Source organism: Bubalus bubalis, chromosome 19 (genome assembly GCF_019923935.1).
Source record: "Bubalus bubalis isolate 160015118507 breed Murrah chromosome 19, NDDB_SH_1, whole genome shotgun sequence".
NCBI lineage: Eukaryota > Metazoa > Chordata > Mammalia > Artiodactyla > Bovidae > Bubalus > Bubalus bubalis.
In genome coordinates this window covers 54005456-54030079 of record NC_059175.1, presented here as the reverse complement: position 1 = coordinate 54030079, position 24624 = coordinate 54005456, and positions in this window count along the sequence as shown.

Below are 24624 nucleotides of genomic sequence, written 5' to 3'. Positions count from 1 at the left end.
GCATATCTTTTCCCCCTTGGGCAAAATAATTCTAGGCATATTTTAGTTTACATTTAGCCTTCCTTCCTTTCTTCACCATTCTTTATTTCATTTTTTTTGTTTTCCTTTAATTCTTTCTCTGATCTTCCCTAGTGGCTCAGTGGTAAAGAAACAGCCGGCCAATGTGGGAAATATGAGTTAGATCCTTGGGTTGGGAAGATCCCCTGGAGAAAGAAATGTCAACTCAGTCAAGTATTTTTGCTTGAGTAATCCCCTGGACAGAGGAGCCTGGCAGGCTATAATCCATGGGGTCGCAGAGTCTGACACAACTTAGTGACTAAACAACAACAACAACATTCTTTCTCTCTCTTTAGCTTTTGTTCTCACTGGACATATTTCTAGGTGCTAGGGATATAGAAGCACCTACCCTCAGAAGGTGTTTATTCTGTTAGCCAATAACCAAGATTTGTGTGAAGTGAATAATTTAAGACTTAAAACTACAGTAGCATCCTCTGTCCGTGGGATTTTTCAGGCAAGAATGCCATTTTCTTCTCCAAGGAAGTGAGGTTATAAGTATGCTATTTAAAATTTTTTTAATTTTTTATATGGAAAATGAGGTTGGCCCCTGCCCTACCAACTGGAAAAACACCATTCTATATAAATATACTGTGGGTAACTAGAAGTTTAATATAAAGGTAATACGTTATAATCATAAATAGTTATGCAGCATGAAACACATCCCAAGCATTGTGCTAAAGGTCATAGGAAATGCAAAATTTTGTTCTTGCTTAGTCATTAAACTATGTCCGACTGTTTTGTGAACCCATGTACTGTAAAACTCTAGATTCCTTTTCCATGGGATTTCCCAAGCAAGAACACTGAAGTGGGTTGCCATTTCCTTCTCCAGGAGATGTTCCTGACCCAGGAATGGAGCTCGAGTCTCCTGCATTGGCAGGCAGATTTTTTACCCCTGAGCCACCTGGGAAGCCCAAATGTAATACAGGGATGACTATTTTCAATACAGTCAGGAAGAAAAATATAACCATATTAAGTTGAGAACTGTCACAAAAACATATAGAAAAAAATAAACTAGATCTATGAGAAACTATATCATCTGCATAAAAATCACCTGTTTTCTGGTTAAAATGTGGGTTCTTAGGCAATTCTAGATTTACAGAGTCAACATTACTAACAAGATTATCAATAGCCTTATGAATGAACAACTGCCTTGTTAAATTCTAGGGGCTTCATAAATGTCCTAGGAGCTCTCACTGTGGAAAACAACCCCATGAATGACCTGTGAGGACTCACTTAACATCCACCTTGTTCATTGTCAGAATTCACACTGGCTCTCCAGGAAGCACCTTCCCTTTCAGTAATTGTCAGTCAGGACCTCGGCTGGACCCCTTACTGCATCCAGATAGGAAAGAGTAGGCCTTGCTGGACCTGGGCTCCTAGCAGGTCAGCCTTTTCTTAGTGACTCTCATGTTCATTTCATCACCCTTTTTTCTCTTTTGCTCTGAGTGACACCTCTGCTCAGTCCTTCAGCAATATCCTTCTATGGCTTGTGGATTAAATTTTCACTCCTCTATTCCTTCCGTAAACCTGTTGACAATTTTATAGGAACCTTCTTCTGCATCATCACAGTATAATTACTACCCTCAGGAATGTAATATTTACATTATATGATAAATAACACATATTTGTATATTGTATTTATACTTATACATTTGTGTGTGTGTGTGTGTGTGTGTGCTCATTCATGTCTGACTCTGCAACCTAGACGGCAGTCTGCCAGCCTCCGCGCTGCATGGAATTCTCCTGGAAAGAATACTGGATTGGGTTGCCATTTCCTTCTCCAATTATACAATACTACAATCTAATATGCAGTCTGAACTCAGATTTATCTAACTATAATAATGAACTTTGTAGCCTTGGCTTGTTTGATTCAGGAACTGAGCAAGGATTGCACATAATTTTTATTTGTCATGTCTTTTTATTCTCCTTGAGTAGAGATCAGTTCTTCAGCTTCTTTTTTCTTTTTTTCTTTCATAACAGTGACATTTCTGTAAAGTCTAGGTTCCTGTTTTGCTGAACAATATGACAGAATTGTTTATTTAAAGTGCAGCTTGTCAGACGTGTGTAATCCCATCAGATTACATTGAAGTGCATTGAGGTGGAGCAGCTGAGCAGGAATTCTGGACAGTTAGGTGTAAGCAAGACTATGATTTTATTGACTGCATATTATTGGGGGGGAAATGAAAGAGGAAGTTGGGGTCATCTTAGGCCTCCATGAAATGCAACCATAGAATGTAAGCTGGTCAGGAGGAATATGAGAACACAGGGTATTGGTGGACAGTGCTAAATTGATAGAAGACTTACCTGGCATTCTTCAGAAAATGAAAGAATTTAATATCAATTCCTTTTGTACTTGGGGATTTTTAGGACATTTCTGGTTAATTTATATTTTATGGTGGTTTACTTGCTAAGTAGTATCTGACTCTTGAAACTCCACAGCCTGCAGCCAGTCAGGCTCCTCTGTCCATGAAATTTCCCAGGCAAGAATACTGGAGTGGGTTGCCATTTCCTTTTCCAAAGGATCTTCCCAAACCAGGGGTAGAACCCTGGTCTACTGTATTGCTGGTGGATTCTTCACCATCTGAGCCACCAGGAAAGCCCTTATATTATACACACACATGCATTTATATAATTCTTGTCATTTAAATGAGATTTTTATACATAGTGACAATTGGACACATATTAATAGTGGTGGTGGTGGTTTAGTCACTAAGTTGTGTCTGACTCTTGTGACCCCCATGGACTATAGCCTGCCAGGCTCCTCTGTCCATGGGATTCTCCAGACAAGAATACTGGAGTGGGTTTCCATTTCCTTCTCCTAACTGAGCTACAAGGCAAAACCATATTAGTAGTAGTACTTTATTATTATTACCATTATAACTACTTGCAGTTGAGGATATGTGACTATTTCAATCATTTGACATTCCCATAAAATATTTCAGCCCTCCTAGCCCTGTTTTGGAACTATGTGAACTTTTTTTCCCTTTCATTGATTAATAAAATATTAAATCTCTACAAATAAACCAGGAAAATAGCAATCAGATTGGTAAGGATGTTTATATTGTAATGTGAGCATCCTTAGAAAATTGAGGTTAGAATAGTTACTCTCTGGCCTTCTGGCTATATATTGTCCTGGAACACATTTTTAATGGGTGCCTTAACACCCATCCTTGGTCAGGGAGCTGACCTTTAGGAGTATATGAGAAAAGAGTATTGCCTGGAGAATTCCATGGACAGAGGAGTCTGGCAGGCTACAGTCCATGTAATCACAAAGAGTTGAACACAACTGAGTGACTAACATACATACATACTAAAAGTGTTTAAGATCTAGCTAACCAAGTAGACAGCATTAAAATATCAACTAGTGCCCAATCTGGCAACTTCTTCAGTTGGTTTGTCTCTTTAAGATATTTGAATAAAAGATAAATATTTCCATACCATCAGCTAGTTTGGAGCACATGATAATATAAACTTTCAAGTCAGCTGTCAGTAATTAAATTTCTTACTGTCTGAGCTTCAGGAAACAGCAATAAACATTATCTCTGGATTTTGTTACTGTTCACCATGGAACTTCCAAAAACATTGTCATAGCTATTAATTATGTTTTTCTTACTGGCTGAGAAAGAGTTAGAGAGATGCTAGCAAGCACTGCTGCTGCTGCTGCTAAGTCGCTTCAGTCCTGTCCGACTCTGTGCGACCCCATAGATGGCAGCCCACCAGGCTCCCCTGTCCCTGGGATTCTCCAGGCAAGAACACTGGAGTGGGTTGCCATTTCCTCCTCCAATACATGAAAATGAAAAGTGAAAGTGAAGTCACTCAGTCGTCTCCGACTCTTCGCGACCCCATGGACTGCAGCCCACCAGACTCCTCCATCCATTGGATTTTCCAGGCAAGAGTACTAGAGTGGGTTGCTATTTCCTTCTCCGGGCTAGCAAGCACAGTTGAATGCAATCATAATAATTTCTGCAAACTGATTTTATCTCTGCCATTGGACTTTATTCTTGGTACTTGAAGGCATATAGATATTTTCTCAGAAAGTAGACACTCAGGAATATGCTGAAGCAGACATTTTACATAGTCACGGCCATGTAGAAGACAGCAATTAAGTGATCTTTCACCTAGGTCACAAGTTTTATACATGTGATTTCAGAAAATTAAAAAAAAAATCCTAATTTTTTTCTCTTTTCCAGGGGATCTTTTTCTCCTCTCTGCCAGAAGCCATCCTAGATGAAAACGAAAGTGACGAAAGACAGAAACTCTTGCTCTGCTGGAGTCTATCTTCTAGAAGAGGGGAGTGAATCAATAATTTAACTTCAAAAATATGGTGTTAAGAATTTTTCATACATGCTACAAAGAATACAAAACAGAAACATTGCACAGAGTGACTTTTCATGGAACACTTTTTTAAATAGGTGGTCATGGTAGAGATCATGTGATTTTAAAAGATGACCTCTAAACAGGGACATGGTTAAAGAGGAGTGGCCAGATGAGTGAATTTGGGGGTGAGGAGAGTGTTTTAAGCCATAATTTTATGTTGATCAAGAGTTGAGCATGATATGGTGGAAGATGGAAGAAAAGGACAGAGAAGAAAAGGAAGAGGTGGGTATGTGAGATGCAGCAAGGACCAGTACAGTGAGAGTTGAATAAGCCATGAAGCATAGAGTTTGACACACTTTGAGTTATGCTAACTTCGAAGGGGGCACATTTGATCCTGGTGTAGTGTTTTATGTTTTAGCAAATAAGTTGTAGTTCAAATGGTAAAGAATCTGTCTTCAATGCAGGAGACCCAAGTTCAATCCCTGAGCCTAGAAGATCCCATGAAAAAGGAATGACTACCAACTCCAGTATTTTTGTCTGCAGAATCTCATGGACAGAGGAACCTGGTGGGCTACAGTCCATAAGGTCACAGAGAGTCAGACATAACTAACAATAACATGGAATTTCTCTTTCAAATAGACAAATATTGCTAGTTTTAAAAAGGGAAGATTATTGTGACACTATTTTTGCTATGTGTTAGCAAAGTAAGACACCCCACTCCAGTACTCTTGCCTGGAAAATCCCATGGGCAGAGGAGCCTGGTAGGCTGCAGTCCATGGGGTTGCTGAGGGTCGGACACGAATGAGTGACTTCACTTTCATTTTTCACTTTCATGCAGTGGAGAAGGAAATGGCAACCCACTCCAGTGTTCTTGCTTGGAGAATCCTAGGCACGGGGGAGCCTGGTGGGCTGCTGTCTATGGGGTCGCACAGAGTCGGACATGACTGAAATGACTTAGTAGCAGCAGCAGCAGCAAAGTAAGAGCTGGATCTGTGTTCTTGGTTGGTAAATGTAGAATGCAATATAAGAAAACTATTGCAAGATAAATTATGGAGTTTTAAGCCAAAGGTATTTTTTCACTCTCTTTTTTCTTACCCTAGTTTATTTTTTTTAACTTTTCATTTTATATTGGAGCATAGTTGATTATGTAGTATGAGTTTCACATGTACAGCAAAGTGCTTCAGTATACATATGCACGTACCTATTCCTTTTCAAATTTGTGTTGTTGAATAATATTGAGTAGAGCTCTCTGTGCTATAGCGTAGGTCACTGTTGGTTATTGTTTTTAAATACTGCAGTGTGAACACGTCAAATGTATTAGATATGGGTCTTAGAATGATTGGGGAGAGAGGGGAAACAAGAATTTCAGGTTTTAGGTAGAAAGCAACTGAATGTATAATCTTGCTACCAAAGAAACAGGAAATACTGGAATTTGAGGGAGGTATTTGGAGAAAGGAATCATACATCTGAGACCTGACTTCTCAGAAGAGATATTAATGGGAAATTAAAGAATAGTCTGGCAGATGGCTATGTTAAATTAAAGCCATTGATATAGTATATGAAAAAAATACATATGGTATGTGTTATCTTTCTGGATATAAATAATTACATTAGAAAGATGACCTCTTACTCTGATATTATATTATACAAATACATTCCATCAAAACAAAAAGAAAGCCATCCTTTCCCTTTATAATAGGGCAGCTATTGGCAAGAATTTCATCAGGCTGCCGGATTATGTGCTCAGCCCTAAACTGATCACAGAGGTGGGGGATGGAGCGATGACTCTTACACCTTGCTTGAGTGTTTGCAAGAAAAATGTCCTACTGAAGGAAGGTCTCCAATAAATAGATGGTGACATTATACCTGTAGTGATATAAGAGGAAAAAGTCTTGAGCATCCAAACAACGGCTGTGGTATTCAATCAAGTTGACTTAATTTTTTCATCTTTAAGCCAATAATCTATCTCCACACAGTTCACCAAGAAAGTAAACTGACAACCACCACTATTATTGGCTGAAATGTTGGATTACCTTGAAGAATAAATATCATATTAAAATTAGAAAAAGAAACACTTCACAGGGACAAAGCACTGCTTCCTCAGATAAGTACTGCTGCTGCTGCTGCTAAGTCGCTTCAGTCGTGTCCGACTCTGTGCGACCCCATAGACGGCAGCCCACCAGGCTCTGCCATCCCTGGGATTCTCCAGGCAAGGACCCTGGAATGGGTTGCCATTTCCTTCTCCAATGCATGAAAGCGAAAAGTGAAAGTGAAGTCACTCAGTCGTGTCCGACTCTTCGCGACCCCATGGTCTGCAGCCTACCAGGCTCCTCCGTCCATGGGACTTTTCCAGGCAAGAGTACTGGAGCAGGTTGCCATTGCCTTCTCCATCGGATAAGCACAGTAAGTGCATATTCATCTTGCGACTATTCTTTTTAATAATAGGAAAGAATTCAAATAGAATGTAGAGGTGGAACCAGATAGAAATGGCAGCAGAAAGCAGTATGTAGAGCATGCCTGGAATAGAGTTAATTGTTCCAGAAAAGCTAAGATTAAGAACTCCATGACAGCATGGATCTAAATGAGTATATAGATACATATTGATTAGTAGTTCAATTTTAACTGTAGAAGGGATAACTTAAATAGGACAGTAAAAGGGTTATACTTCCTGAGCCATTAAAAATGCTTTTGGAGTCACCAGGCAACACTGTACTCTGTATTTCCTAGAGGACAAGGCATTTGTTTGACAGAGGATCTTTAAGTCACAAAGCAGTTGGCAAAGTTAATAGGCTGGCTTCAGAAACAAATCTGGAAAGTAGTAGTCTAAAAGTGGATAAGTAGATGGGGCCACCCACTCAGCAGTTTGTTCACACTATACAATTCAATGTTTTTTCTTTCTAGTAGATAGATGGAAACATATAATTGAGGACAAAACATCTTTTTTTAAACTTTTAAAAGTGCATTATAGTTGATTTACAATGTTGTGTTAGCTTCTTCTGTACATCAAAGTGATTCAGTTATACACACACACACACACACACACACACACACATATATATATATATACACACATTCTCTTTTATATTCTTTTCCATTATAATTGAATATAGTTCCTTGTACAATACAGTAGGGGAGCTTCCCAGATAGCACAGTGCTAAATAATCCACTTGCCAATGCAGGAGACTCAAGAGATTTAGGTTTAATCCCTGGGTGGAAGTTTCCCTGGAGTAGGAAATGGTAACCCACTCTAGTAGTCTTGCCTGGGAAAGTCTATGGACAGAGGAGCCTGGCAGGCTACAGTGCATGGGGTCACACAGAGTCAGACACTATTAGGCACACACACACACACACACACACACACACACACACACACTATAGTTGTTTATCCATTTTACTTGTAATGATTTGCATCTACTAACCCCAAACTCCCAGTTCATTCCTTCCCTCCCACCTCCACCCTGGGGACCACAAATCTATTCTCCAAGTTTGTGAGTCTGTTTCTGTCCTATAGATTGGTTCATTTGTGTCATATTTTTCATCCCACATATCAGTGATATTATGTGGTATTTGTCTGCCTCCTTTTGACTTCCTTCACTTTGCATGATAATCTCTAGTTGCATCCATGTTGTTGCAAATTGCATTATTTCATTCTTTTTTATGACTCAGTAGAAATACTTCCTTTTTAATATCCAAAAATATATTGTATATAAAGTGGGTAATGCACATTAAAAGATATATTTCTATGGCTCTTAGTTTTAAGACTATTTTCTTTTGCTCTATTTGACCTTACATCTCACAGTCACAACATTGCCATGACTAGCAAATGGTCCTTCTTTATTGCTATAATCATTGAGGCTTTCTATACCATATGCTTTCTAAAGGATGAACATGAAAAAAGTAAAACAAATCATTTAAATTAGTTTCAGGGATACTGTTCTTGGCACAGAATAGAGTTTATGAATCTTTGCAGCTATTTCAACTCACAATGTACCAGCTTCTGTAGATTTAACTCTCAACCTATCCTATATTTTCTTGACCTTGAACACTTATTAACATTTTATGATTCTAGAATAGTCCTTACTCCATAATGGCCATACTCTTATGATCTATTACAATAATAGATTACACAATTATTTTACAGGATAATATATTCAAATCCTCTGAATTTTTAGAAAGCCTTTGAGCGAAATGTGAATAGGTCTAACAGGGTAAAAGAAATGACCTAGTTACATTCGCTTAAACTCTGACTTATCTCTATAAAAGGAAAACCTGACTCAGCAAAATCCATCAGCAAGATCAAAGACTCCTTCTTCCTTCTATCTTCAGGCTGATAAGAGGGAATAGTTTCTGTATTTCTACAAAAACACAAACATTCCTTCTTATCTATATTCTAATAATTAGCAGACAGATATAACACCAATATTATATTTTCTTTTGTTTTAAATATAAAGTTCATTTTGAAACAAGTATCAAGGTCTCATTACTATACTTAGCCATTTCATATTATATACTGCTTCTAATGGTGATTTTCAGTAGTCTCTTTGAAAGAAACATAAATCTTAGAAGTCAGATAAAATTCTTTTTGGCTTCATGGTTGGGTTTCAGGAAAGTGAAATGAAGTAGGTTCGAAGTCCTCTCTGGAGAAAACGGAGCAACACAGCTGTTAATCATGTTTGCGGCAAGCAGAAATGCAAAGCCTCTAAAATAATCAGGAGACTTACATCTAAATGAGCATAAAGATGAAATAGATAGAGGTGCATAAAATATTGCAGGGACTTTTTACTATTATGTTCATTAAAGTTCCAGCTTAATGCCTGCTTTATTGCCCAGAAATTCATTTCATTTGCATTTTAACTGGGTTTTAGTCAAGTTAATCCTTTTTCTTCCCTTGCAAAGAAACTATTCAGCAACTACAGCAAAATACTGAAAGAGGAGAAATAAATTGGAATATTCTACTTATATTAAAATTTTAATCTGTCATAGTTTACTAAAGAAGAAGGATGTCTACACCAAGTTCACTAGATCACATTATTTTAACAGGAAAAAGTATCTATGTAACATCCAGTAAGCTCTATTAGATAACAAAAAGAAATGTATTCATTTATGTTAAAAATCTAATATTAAGGGAGAATCAGCATCTTATTTTTACAGTAATGAAAAATGATAATCACCCATTTACAAGCATGCAATTAATTTACATAAGAAACTAAAATATGTAATACCATGAATCATTTAAATGGTAGTGTAAATTAAAGAGCAACTCAAGTTGTATGTTGAAAGTGTGAGCATTTAGCTTAGTAATATCTTAACCTAACAGAGAAAGCTTTCTTTGTAATGAAAAGTAAGTTTATTTCCTAAATCCTAGTGATAATAAGCTCCACATGAAAACAATTGAGCTTTGGCTGTGGGTTAGTATTTTAAAAACACAAACTGCTGATAGCCCTTAGTAAAATGGTCTCTTCAGGCAAACAGAAACCTTAGCAATTCTCAAAGAAAAAGAGGTGAGATGAAGGAATGAAAAAAAGATGGGGACAAAAAATGTCCTCAGACAAAAGGAAACTTTCTTCATTTTCTATTTTGAAATATTTAACATACATATGTATAGATTAAATAGAGTATTTTGATCATACCATTCAATATCTATTGAGAACTATCTCTAAATTTTTTTTTAGTAACGTGTCTTTTAAAAGTTTGTGCTCTTAGGAAAACCTGAACATTAAAAAAAAAAAAATACTGGTGTATAGTTGCTTTACAATACTGTGTTGTTTTCTGCTGTACAGCAAAGTGAAATGTGTATGTATGTGTGTATATATATATATATCCCCTCGTTTTGAATTTCCTACCCATTAAAGGCACCACAGAGCACTGGGCAGAGGGTTTCCTGCACTACACATTTCAGTTCTCATTAGTTATCTATATTATACATAGTAGTGTAAATTTGTCCATCCCAATCTCCCAATTAATCCCAGCTCCCTCTTTACCCTCTTTCTGTCCATGGGTTTGTCCTCTATACCTGTGTCTCTGCTCCTGCTTTGCAAATAGGTTTATTTATACCATTTTCTAGATTCCACATATTAGTGTTAATATACATTTTTTTTTTCTTTCTGATTTCACGCTGTATGACAGTGTCTGTAAGTGGCACAATGTTATTCCTTTTTATAGCCGAGTGATATTCCATTTTATATATGTGCCACATTTTCCCTCACTTACCATCTGGGACCTTTTTTTCATAAAGTGCACTGATTACTCGTTTACTCACCTAGGGCTGTGCTTATTTGCCCAGTCACATCCGACTCTTTGCGACTCCATGGACTGTAGTCTGCCAGGCTCACCGGTCCATGGGGATTCTCCAGGCAACAATACTTGAGTGGGCTGTCATGGATTCCTCCAGGATTACTCACATTACCCTAATATTTTCAAATTTGGGGTGACTTTTTGTGATGTTTGTTGATAGTCTATTTAGAAGATTTGCTGCTATGAGCTACTATTTTTTTAAAGTCTTTTAGTGTCAATTGTTGGAAGTATTTAACAAGAAAGGTAGGGTGCAGGAAAAAGCCCTATGTTTGTTTCAAATATTTCCTTGTCTAAAGAAAATTGAGCACAATGATTTGGAATAATTAACAGAAATTAAGCAGAAAACCATGTTTTTTTACCCATCTTCATTCCTGCTGATTAATGCTAGATATAAATACAAGGAATTTAAAACAATCCTATCCACTAAGAGTTAGATGATCTTTATAATTCAATTAACTTCTAGCACATTCCTACTTAAAAAGTAAGCATGTTCAGTCATTAAGTCATGTCCAACTCTTTGTGAACCTATGGACTGTAGCCCAGCAAGCTCCTCTGTCCATGGGATTCTTCAGGCAAGAATACTTGGGTGGGTTGCCATTTCCTCCTCCAAAAGGTGAGACATAGTCCTTATTTTAGTTCTAGTTCTATTTCTACTGATATGCTGATGGAAACATTTATTTACCAAAACGGAAGTATCTCCAGTTTAATTTATGAAAGAATGGTCTTCTACAGATGAGTGATACAATTTATTATTTAAAAATCCATTTTCCTCTGCTGTTGTTTCTGTGATACGGGAATGAGTTCCATGTACAAGCTGCATAATTGTCTTAGTCAATAAAGATATATCATCAATGTAATTATTATAAAATTCTGATTGAAGTACAGCCTATACTCTAATGATCAGTTCAAGCTGGTTCCATTTTAAAATGTTTTACCTATACAGTCTATACTGTGGAAAATTCTGAAAGAGAAGAGAATATCAGACCACCTGACCTGCCTCTTGAGAAACCTATTCAGGTCAGGAAGAAACAGTTAGAACTGGACATGGAACAACAGACTGGTTCCAAATAGGAAAAGGAGTACATCGAGGCTGTATATTGTCACCCTGCTTATTTAACTTATATGCAGAGTACATCATGAGAAACACTGAGGTGGAGAAAGCACAGGTTAGAATCAAGATTGCCAGGAGAAATATCAGTGACCTCAGATATACAGATGACACCATGCTTATGGCAGAAAGTGAAGAAGAACTAAAGAGCCTCTTGATGAAAGTGAAAGAGGAGAGTTAAAAAGTTGGCTTAAAGCTCAACATTCAGAAAACTAAGATTATGACATCCAGTCCCATCACTTCATGGCAGAAGATGGGGAAACAGTGGAAATGGTGGCTGACTTTATTTTTCCGGGCTCCAAAATCACTGCAGATGGTGACTGCAGCCATGAAATTAAAAGATGCTTACTCCTTGGTAGGAAAGTTATGACCAACCTAGATAGCATATTCAAAAGCAAAGACATTACTTTGCCAATAAAGTCCGTCTAGTCAAGGCTATGGTTTTCCCAGTGGTCATGTATGGATGTGAGAGTTGGACTATAAAGAAAGCTGAGCACTGAAGAATTGATGCTTTTAAACTGTGGTGTTGGAGAAGACTCTTGAGGGTCCCTTGGATTGCAAGGAAATCCAACCAGTCCATCCTAAGGGAGATCAGTTCTAGGTGTTCTTTGGAAGGACTGATGTTGAAGCTGAAACTCCAATATTTTGGCCACCTGATGCGAAGAGCTAAGTCATTGAAAAAAACCCTGATGCTGGGAGATATTGAAGATAGGAGGAGAAGGGAATGACAGAGGATGAGATGGTTGGATGGCATCATTGACTGGATGGACATGGGTTTGGGTGGACTCTGGGAGTTGGTGATGACAGGGAGGCCTGGTGTGCTGAGGTTCATGGGGTCGCAAAGAGTCAGACATGACTGAGGGACTGAACTGAACTGATCTATACAGTCAGTCCTCCATACCCAAGGCTTTCACATCTGTGGATTCAAACAAGTGTGAATTAAAAATATTTAAGTAGATTTGAAAAAACCCAATGGAATGCTATACAACTCAGCCATCTGAAATAATGAAATTTTGGCACTTGTGATAACATGGATTAACTTAGGGGGTATTACACTAAGCAAAATAAGCCAAACAGAGAAAGACAAATACCTTATAATTTCATTTACATGTGAAATCTAAAATATAAAACAAAGGATCAAACATAAAACAAAAATAGACTCACAGATACAGAGCACAAACTAGTGATGACCAGTGGGGAGGAAGGAGAGGGAGTTTATGAAATAGATGAAAGACATTAAAAGGTACACATTTCCAGTTTAAAAAATATGAAGAGGTAATCTTCAGCATTGGAAATATATTGAATAATACTGTAATAAATTTGCATTGTGGCAGATGGTAACAGCTTATCGTGGTAACCATTTTTACAGAGTATATAAATGTTGAGTCACTATGTTGAACGTCACTAACCAATAAAATATTGTAGATCAACTGTAATTCAATAAAAACATAAATTTGGCTAGTAAATATGTATATATATCCTTTTGAAGTCCATAGCCTGAAAGAGACTTGCTGGTATTCTATCTGAAACAGAATTGCTGGTTTTTAGCAGTCTTTGTTTTGGTAATAGAGAGGAGATAGACAGCAGTGAGAAATGACAGTAGCCCCAGACAGGATCTAAATCTTGTTCAAAAATACTTCATTATTTGCCTAATTCGGTCCATCTCTGTGCCATACATGGGTGAGAAATGCAGTGTTCTTACAAATATGGGTTCTTACAAATTAAACAAAACACGCCTTGACATCTAGATAGTACTTAGTACAATCATATGTATAATCAAATTATTTTCTTATGTATTTAAATAGTTAATTTCTCTAATTTTTGTTTCTGTCTAGTTGTTAAGTCACTAGGTCATGTCTGATTCTCTTGTGACCCCATGTACTGTAGCCCTCCAGGCCTCTCTGTCCATGGGATTTCCCAGGCAAGAATACTAGAGCGGGTTGCCATTTCCTTCTCTAGAGAATCTTCCTCACCAAAAGATCGAGCCCACATTTCCTGTATTGCAGATGGGTTCTTTATGGCTGAGCCACTGGGGAAGCCCGTTTTCTCTAAACTCAGTGACTAAAAATTCAATGTGTATTTCAATCAGGGAGTAACCCAATTCCTAGCAGAATAGGCTCAAATTTTTTATAATAAAAATTAAGCAGTAGAAATGTGATAGCAAAATAATGATAATTTAGACAGAATCTACATCATATGACCAACGAGTCCTCACATAGAAAATAATCTCATATTCTTGCCCAGTAGTTTTGCAGATACTTTTAATCTTCAATTTTTCTGTGCATCTTGGTGGCCTATGTTTCTCATCCCCATTATAGCTAATGGGGCACTTGCCCAGTACCCACCAATGATATGCAAGAAAAATGAATTGTCTCATTTTTGTGAGGCAGTATTTGAGAAGAAATGTGAGCTCTCTCTATGTTCTTTCTTAGGCCTTGGTAGGGTCTAAGAGTCCATGTGTTTTAGGTGGAGAAGCATGGTGGAAGCAACTGATTTCCTGGGGTACCATATGGAAGACCACTCTCCAAAAAGTTAGGAAACTCAGGTTGTATTCAATATGAGCAAGAAGCACACACCTCTTCTGAATTTGGCCACTGATATCTGATTTTGCATCAGAACCTAGTCTTTCCTGACTAATCAAATGGGTCAATTCCAGAAGAGTTTACTTGTGTCTCACAATTTGTTTTGCACACATGTGGGCCCCCAATTTGTTGAGCTTTAATATGTGGCAAGAAGCATTAATGCTGTTACTGAAAATATATTCTGCAAAGCACAGCCATCTCAAAGGCAACTCTTTATAAAGGACAATGTTTATGATGAAACATCCAGAACAAATTATGGTCATGACATGGAGCTGTTTTCAGGTCTGTGGCCATGTCCGTACTTACTGAGAAATAATTTATTCCACAACCTTGAAGAGAATATCCTTCTCCATTCTTATATTTACTAGGATGGTTTCTGACCATTAATCATAAAAGGTTTCTACAATAGCAGCAGGCTAATATGATGATTTTAGTGATCCATGGCATGCAAATACTATGGAATGTTCAATAGATAAACTAGCTGAAGGATCTGTCTGTTACAGCTTTTGAGTCTATCAATCTCTTTCCATGTTATTTGCTCAGCTCTTGAAATCTCATCATCCATTACTTGTAGCAGATCTGCCTTCATAGGCAGAGAGAAGCACTTCCACTCGTAGGACACCTCATCTAGTCTTAAAAACAGGGTTCCTGATTTTTAGCCATTAGTGTAAAAACACACAAATCTGATTTGACAGTAACAAGTGTGCCTCTGTGAAGGATATTTTATCTCTGAAAAATCAAGAAGTTTGATATGGAATTTTAAAAGTGACTAAATGGTGGAAATATTCCGTGGTGAGAACATTTCCAAATTTCTCATGTTTAATACATACAGAACTTCTAGAGAAGCAGAGCTGTTGCTGGATAAATGTGCTGTTTTCCCAGGAAAGCTGAGAAGAACTTGGGCCAGAACATTGCTGTGAAGGTTTTATATTTTTGAAGAATGAGCATGTGTGCATGCACACAGGAGAGAGAGAGAGATAGAAGTTTTTGGGAAAATATTTCTCACCATATTTTGCCCTCAGCTGTAAGAAAAAACAATAATAATGACAAAAAGAAGATCATTAGGAGCCCTGTAACTTAATGAACTCTGTGGCCTTTAAACTGGAGTTCTGAGATAAAGCATCAGATTTCGCCTAAACTATTGAATGTTCCTTGCACAACTTACATGGACATATTGCCCCTGTTTCAAAACAGAAATAGAATCAATTTCACATTTGCTCATCTTTCCCAACAGAAAGGGGACCAAAAAGAAGGTGATAGTGTCATAATTCTGTGCCCTTGCTGGACTGAAGTGCCATGGCTCAATGGAGACAGGAAGGCTACTCAAACAGCCCAGATATGGGGTTAATGGCACTAATCAATTTTGAGGCAAGTCAGCCCTAGGAGCCTAATGACCACAAAACATCCCATCATTTTGGGACAAGGAAGACAGGTACTCTAAATTGAGGACTTCTTGGAATTGTGCATGTGGTAGGATGTGATGCTTCTGTTTTGGTTAAGCCATCTAACTTCTGGGAAATGGGAGATAAAAATCTAGTTTAGAGTGACTAGCCTTGAACTGTTGGATCAGGATGGCAAGAAGAACTGAATTAAGAAGATAGATTCAATTTCCCCATAAATTGAATGAGTTAGGAAATCAAACAAAAATTTTATAAGAAAATAGATATAGAGTATTAATATAACAAGGTCAGATATATTCATAGACCTTTGGAATACTACATTTAAATCCATACATTCCACAGTTTTAGGGAAAAATTTAAAAATAATCCTCAGAATTGATTCAAGATTGGTGCTGGGTAGGCAAGTCTTGAGTATGTAGTGAAAAGATCTTAATAAATAATATATATTATTTATATATATTAATAAATATATATAAATATATATATAAATAAATAGTAAATAAATAAATAAATAAATAAATAAATAAAAGATCAGAACCAACTGATCAATTAAGGCTTTTCAAATCTAGGTCATCAAAACTGACAGAAATCCTATTTAGGTAAAGTAAATCCCCAGATATGCAGTACATGAAATGAAAATTTCCAAAAGATACTAGATACCAGAGAAGAGGACATTTTTAGTAGCAAAATGAAATTGATACATTTCCTCAAGTTCCTAACTATGCCAGGAAACTAATGAGACATACCTATAAAACTAGGTTTATTTCATGACTCAATTTTGCTTGCATCTATTATTTGATTATTACATATAGTTTTAATTTACATCCTTCCTCATTATAAAATAGATTTTAAAGTGAATTGCAAAGACATATACAATAAAATGGAATATCCTAAATTTAGGTGCAGGAAAATACGAGCAACTGAGAATTAGGGCAGTCTGAGTTAAAAAGATATTTTATAGATGATAGATGATGCAGGCACTTCAGTAGACTGATAACTTGTATCTTAGCTCTAGGCTTTCTAGCAAGTATCTCAGAAATTTTATAATTCATACATTTCACCATATTCATAATATAAAAGTAAAATTATTTGCCCTATATCATTATGCTTAAACTAAGACTCAGAATGAATTTCTCACAAAAGTCTTCAAGTAGATATGAATAATGTAAGAAACAATGTGCTCAACTGACATGATAAGAAATGTGTTGATGGATTTTAAACACAAAGTGCCTTTATTCTATATAGGACCAGCATTAATCGTAGAAGTGATACTATTCAAATAGAGCTGGTATGATCCAAACAAATAGAATGTGTAATGCTGTCCTGATTTCCATTTTTTTCTGAAGGATATGACATGTCTCCCTAAGGATAATTAATGAGGAAGAGATAACATATTTTCCTATCACATTTTTTGGGCCCCCACTAAAGGGTTTTCTATGACAGGAAACCCTTACATTTACTGTCCATTAAAATAGAGGTAGGGCTTCCCAGGTGACCTAGTGGTGAAGAATCCACCTGCCAATGCAGGAAATGCAAGGGACATGGGTTTCAATGCCTGGGTTGGCAAGATCACTTGTAGTATGAAATGGCTACCCACCCCAGTATTCTTGCCTGGAAATTCCTTGGGTAGAGAAGCCTGGCAATCTACAGTCCATGGGGTTGCAAGAGTCAGAAATGACTGAGCACATACACACACACACACAATATGGGTAGCTTGAAGTGTTTGATGCACAATATAAAATTTGATGCCAAACCAACCTGGCATTATCTGATGCTCTACAATAATAAAAAGTGTATAGGGTTTCATCCAAGTTTGGGGGATTTAAAGCTTTTACATGCTTGGGATCTTCTTTACACAAATATATTTAAATGTCTCATTTTTAAAATTAAAAAAAATGTGGTCAAGTGAACCCATTGCTAGAACACCACACAGGACTTTGGGAGAGGGTGATGAGGGTAAGGGTGAAGGTCAAACTTTATTAGCTCTAGACTCATCCCCAAATTATATTAACAGTCGTTTTGACATTTTTGTCTTCAGAAACATATTCTGCTGTCTTTTCTTGTGATGAAGTTGTGGGGACTCAGAGGAGAAGGAAATGGTTGAAAAAATGATGTTGGTATTTTAATATCGATGTCAAAGGTTGAAGATGTTAGGTAAAAAATAAAAAGAAAAACAATAAAAGCCTGAATAAACTATGAGCTTTCATGAATAATAATATATCAATGTTGTTTTATTAATGGTAGCAAAATGGCCATACTAAGGCAAGGTGTTAAAAACAGAGAAAACAATTTGCAGGAATATGCAAACATATATGAGAACTCTCTGTACTGTCTGGTCAAATGTTCTCTAAATCAACAACTTTCTAAAAAGCATAGTCTATTAATAAAAATATTAAAGTTACAGTCAATAATAAAAAGATAAATAAAATTAAATTTTAAAATGTCAAAGTGTCTGAATAGAAATTTTTCTAAAAATGTACAAAAGGCTATAATAAGTATGTGAAAAGTTATCTAATATTAGCAGGGATGATGAAGACAAAAATCACAATGATACATACTTCACAGTCACCAAAATGCCTATAACAAATGAATTTCTGTACTGCATCTACCAGAGATAATATATGTCAGGAATTCAGTTTATAGATAATGAAGAGATTTAAGAAAAAATCAATGGCAGTTAGAATAAAAAGAAAGAATAACTGTGAATAACATTTAGCCAAAAAATAACTACTTGACAATGTGGAGCAAGTCAGAGGGAAGCAAAGGGGATAACCTTTATGTTTCTATCTTAAGCAGATCAGCTGAAAAGTGAAAGTAAAAGGCACTCAAATATGTTAGACTCTTTGGGACCCCGTGAACTACACAGTCCATGGAATTCTCCAGGCTTGAATAATGGAGTGGGTAGCCTTTTCCTTCTCCAGGGATCTTCCCATCCCAGGGATTCTTTACCAGCTGAACCACCAGCAAAGCCCAAGAACACTGAAGTTGTTAGCTTATAGTTTCTCCAGCAGATCTTCCAACTCAGGAATCGAACCAGAGTCTTCTGCATTGCAAGTAGATTCTTTACTCAGATCAGCAGAGGTTATATCATTAACAGACACAGTATACAAAAAAAGGACAAGCAAATGTGGTGGATTCCCACTGTGGATATTTAGAAAACTGTAAAAATAAGCGATTGAAATCAAAAGAGAAAAAACTCTCTGTTGCAGATTGAGGAAAGACTGTGATGCAGTGTTATGGTTTAAAATGAATCTATTAAGATGTAGAAAATTAATTTTTTCTGTATTCAATTTTCAAAAATTAACTTTGCAAGTATGAAAGCACTTTTCACTTGTAAAAAATTGGGCTAAGTGATGAAAAAGCGGGAGTGATTGTATTGAAGTGAATGAGAATATTGAAACTTTTATGAAAAATCAGATCTTCAAGTAAATAAACACACTTCTCTCCAACAAACATTTTAACAAGTGAATTCTTTGTTTATTCTTTAAAGCATAAATAATGTGGATATTACACGATATAGTCTGTTTTGGCTATCTAGTGCTATGCGACAAAATACCCCAACATTTAGTGTATTAAACCAGGGGATGACAACCTATGCTCATGGGCCAAACCCTACCCCAGGGTTTTTCTTTCTTTGGCCTATGGGTGAAGAGTGGTATTTACATTTTCTAAAGGATTGTAAAAAATTTTTTAAAGTTTGAAAAAAAATTGTATGTACCTCATATATATATCTTTACATAAATATTTGCTGATAGATGCCCTAAAATAGGGAGAAGGCAATGGCACCCCACTCCAGTACTCTTGCCTGGAAAATCCCATGGAGGGAGGAGCCTGGTGGGCTGCAGTCTGTGGGGTCGCTAAGAGTCGGACACTACTGAGCGACTTCACTTTCTCTTTTCACTTTCATGCATTGGAGAAGGAAATGGCAACCCACTTCAGTGTTCTTGCCTGGAGAATCCCAGGGACAAAGGAGCCTGGTGGGCTGCCTTCTATGGGGTCTCACGGAGTCAGACACGACTGACGTGACTTAGTAGCAGCACCCCTAAAATAATCTCAAGGCTTTGTCATGACTTTTCAGTTTAGGCAGGGCTGGACAGAAATGGCTCCTCACTGTTAGAAAAGTGTTGCCTGGAGTATTTTTCAAAGTGGCCTCAATCACGTGACCAGCAGTTGATTCTTGATCTTGGAAGGGTGCTTAGCCGGAACTGCCAGCTGGAAAAACTGGAGACTGTGAGTTCATTTGTATCTGTCAGTTGAGATGGTATGTATATCTGGCCTCCTCTCTTTTCATGAGCTTTTAGGGTCTCTTCATGTTGCTGCTTGAGCTTTCTTACAGCGTGGTGTTTTTTAAAAAAGAAACATTCTAAGAGAACTGCCAGCAGAAGATGTAGGTCTCTAAAGATCCAACCTCAGAAGTTACAGAGCATCCTGTTAGGCCATTTCTATTAATCGAGGGCCTTCACCTAAGCAGCGATCTTCAGGAGAAAGGGAAATAGAAATGACATTTTGATGGAAGAAATGGCAAAGGATATCCCTCTTCGATTTACCAGATAGTCCTCGGAATACAGCTACTATTGCAAACTCTCAAGTAGACCCTCACAAAATTTGAGAAAGAAAGATGCAGTCTATTTTTTATGAGAAGAGTCAGAATGTGCAAGGGTAATTTGAATATTATACTGTTATGTAAGTATTTCTAGACTTTCAAGCTTATTGTATTTTTCTGATTCTAAACAAAGAGTAAAAACTAACCCAGTATTTGAATTTATAAAATAATTTGTTTCAGCAATTTCTCCATTTATTTATTTATTTTTCTTATTTAATCTAATGCAATGCAAAGGTTAAACTGAAGTATTTGGAATTATAACTTTATATGGTGATAACAATGAGGTAATTCTATCAAGATTTGATATAACATTTGAGAGTTAAAATTATTTTAGGGGTGTGTATTAGCTCAGGAATTGGTTCAGATAAAAAATATAAGTTTAAAAAAATTACCAGCATTTTGTAGTACAGGTTACAGAGATAATCATGTGAGAGAAATTAATAAGGACAATTAAATATCCTTATAAAAATCAAGGTTTTAAAATTAAATTAATTTAGCAAGTTAGTTAATTTTAATCATATAATTTACTTTAAAAACATACATTGCAAACACACACACCTCCATATACCTCCCTAGAAGACATGAGTGCCTATGCACAAAAAAATAAAATGCCACATACAGAGTGTTAATATATATTTCTTATTATGTTTCAATGGAGAGAAATTTACTGAGTTGCTTGGTGAACAATTAGACTGTCACAATTTCATAAATGTTAACAGAAGATTCAAGAATCTTAGGTAACAGACAAAGGGTTTTAGTACTGTGACAGAGCAGGCACTATGAGTTTTGCATTTATGTTTTGCTTCTTGCATCAGATATCCCATGGAGGTAGTGCAGGTGGGCCTAGATGGATGCTGCAAATGTGATTTGCACCACAACTGAAGAAACCTGAGTTTAGGAAACACCAAGCTTTTATAATGAGATGCCAGCAAATCTGTCTAAACTTTGCCCAGTGGGAAGACATTATCTTTACTAAATTTTAACACACCTGCCTTTTGCTCTGGAGGGAGACACTCTGTCTTGTAAGGCTATTCATTATGTGAACACTCTTAAAAAGATAGTCTAGAAGGCTATCAGTATCTCTGGCAACCTGATGTGTAGAAATGCAAAAGGTCCATATATAAATCTCTTCAAACATAAATTATTATTCCTCTTACTTTTCAGTTTAAAATATGAAGTTTGTATATTTGTGAAAATAAATACCTCATACAGTTGTAAAGATCTGATGAAGAATGGCAGCAGTATAACTCATTAATTTAAAAGCAACCCTGATATTGAACCTTTCACATTAAATTTTATTACCATAGAAATATAATTTTGGAATATCTACCCTAGATCACTATTATTTTTTTAAATCTTCCTTTATGAGTTGAATACCTCGAAACTCAATGAACTTTTTGTTGTGGGTTCATGAATTGGAAGTATATTGACTCTGAATATTTGATTTGGAAGCTTTTAACAGAAATTAGGTTGCCAACAATAATGTTCTATTAATAGATCATGATTTGCAGGCAATTAAATCTAATAGTCACATAGACTAACTGAATTTCTGATTAGTGAATAAATATATGCTTTTTGTATAGTTTGTTTCAATCTCTCTGTGGAAAATGTGCTTAAGGAAAAAGAAAATTGAGAGTTTGGAGAATGTTTATATGATTCTACATCTTTAAAAGAAGTATGACCACATAATTTATTATTCAAATCAAGCTATTTTGAGAATGTACAAGGATGCTATTAATTTCTTCACATGATAGCAAATATGAAGCTGGATTGTACAAGATCAACAAGGGTGTATAGCCACCATTCTTATAATCCCCAAATTTTATCACCATCCATAAGATTTGATTTTTTTCTTCTAAAGTACCATACACATATCAATGGATATTCAGTTCTTATTAGAGAAGCTTGGAAATGACAATGTTTTAAAGGATGTCCCATCTTCAGGAGTATTGGAGGGCTAGGTAGATTCAACATTTTCTTATTTCTCCCTGTCCAAGTTTATTTCATTACTTTTTCAATATTCATAGCTTATATTGTGAAGTTCCATATTTATTGTCCATTTTTCCCCCAAGCACTGTGCTGTGAATTTTCAATCAATTATTTTATTTATTCTTCACCCCCTTCTGTCCTATATGTTCCAATATTCTCACCATTTTATAGGTGAGAAAATTAAGCCTATGGAGATTATGACATGTGCAAATTCCCACAGTCTGTATGGGGTGGAGTCAGGTTTTGAACCTAACCAATCTGACTCTTTATTTGTAACAGCTGTGCCATTTGTGATTATATATAGATTTAGTATCAGCAGGTTAACTCTATTACTCAGCTATGTATTTGATTTGAGGTAGATAATCACTAGAGAAAAACACTAACAATTTTAGGAAACAATTACTGGGGGATGGGGAGATAGTTGGCGATTTAAAGCTGCTCACTTTGCACAAATGGAGAAGGAAATGGTAACCCACTCCAGTATTCTTGCCAGGAGAATCCCAGGGACAGAGGAGGCTGGTGAGCTGCCGTTTACAGGGTCACACAGAGTTGGACACGGCTGAAATGACTTAGCAGCAGCAGCAGCAGTAACTTTGCATAGAACAGGTAGTGACAAAAGATGACCTATTCATGGGTATCGATGAGCCAAAGTGAGTTGTTTGATTTCTTTAATCGATACAATTTTCCAAGATTCTGAAATACAATCTCATTATTTAGGTTTACCAACTGAACCATAATTTGATACTGAATATAGAAACTTTAGACAGTGATGAATGGATAAATTCTATCCTTGGGGGATATAAAAGTGAAATTCTCTTGAAATCACTCATAAGTTTCCTTCCCTTTCTATTATCCTGAAAGTGAAAGTCGCTCAATCGTGTCCAACTCTTTGCGACCCCATGGACTATAAAATCCATGGAATTATCTAGGCCAGAATACTGGAGTGGGTAGATGTTCCCTTCTCAAGGGATCTTCCCAACCCAGGGATCAAACCCAGGTCTCCTGCATTGCAGGCAGATTCTTTACCACCTGAGTCACAAGGGAAGCCCTCTATTAAGATGACTTATACCTTAATCTGCTGCTGCTGCTGCTAAGTCACTTCAGTCGTGTCTGACTCTGTGCAATCCCATAGACGGCAGCCCACCAGGCTCCCCCGTCCCTGGGATTCTCCAGGCAAGAACACTGGAGTGGGTTGCCATTTCCTTCTCCAATGCATGAAAGTGAAAAGTGAAAGTGAAGTCGCTCAGTTTTGTCTGACTCTTAGCGACCCCATGGACTGCAGCCTACTAGGCTCCTCCATCCATGGAATTTTCCAGGCAAGAGTACTGGAGTGGGGTGCCATTGCCTCCTCCATCCTTAATCTGCTAGATGATATCATAAAATGAGAATGTTTTCAGTTCAGCCATTCAGTCATGTGTGACTCTTTGCAGCATACCAGACCTCCCTGTCCATCAGCAACTCCTGGAGCTTGCTCAAACTTATGACTATTGAGTCAGTGGTGCCATCCATCCATCTCATCCTCTGTTGTCCCCTTCTCCTCCTGCCTTCAATCTTTCCAGGCCTCAGGGTCTTTTCCAATGAGACAGTTCTTCCCATCAGGTGGCCAAATTATTGGAGTTCAGCTTCAGCATAAGTCCTTCCAATGAATATTCAGGACTGATTTCCTTTAGGATGGACTGGTTGGATCTCTTTGCAGTCCAAGGGACTCTCAAGAGTCTTCTTCAACACCACAGTTCAAAAGCATCAATTCTTCGGTGCTCACTTTTCTTTATGGGGTCATATGAACTTACAAAACTGAGTTAGCTAAAGGGGAATTTTATGCATGTATCTCCTGCTCATTAGGGATGTGTCTAGAGAGTTAGTCTTTCATTTAGCTTTCAAATAGTTGAAAAGAAACCACAACAAAGACCAGTTCAGATGGCCTAATAGTTGATAAGAATACCAGCATAGACATTAGTGGCAAGAAAATGCAAACAAACACAAACATATTTATCAGGAGGACCTCCTATGTGGTGGGGGATAGGTGAGGGGTTAAAAGAAAATTTTTTTCTTCCTTATAGTCTTAAGTTTTGTTCAAATTAGTTCTATTAAGAATGCACACTGACTCATTGGGTCAAATTAGTGTCTGGTCAAGTGATCTGAGCATTTAGAATGCTCAATTTCATCAGGCTTAGAAAATGATAAAGGAAAAGTTATGAGTTGCCAGTCTTTGCAAAAGGCATGTTCCCCTCTGAGCTCCACATAGACATCTATGTAGAGGTTAGACTGGAAACT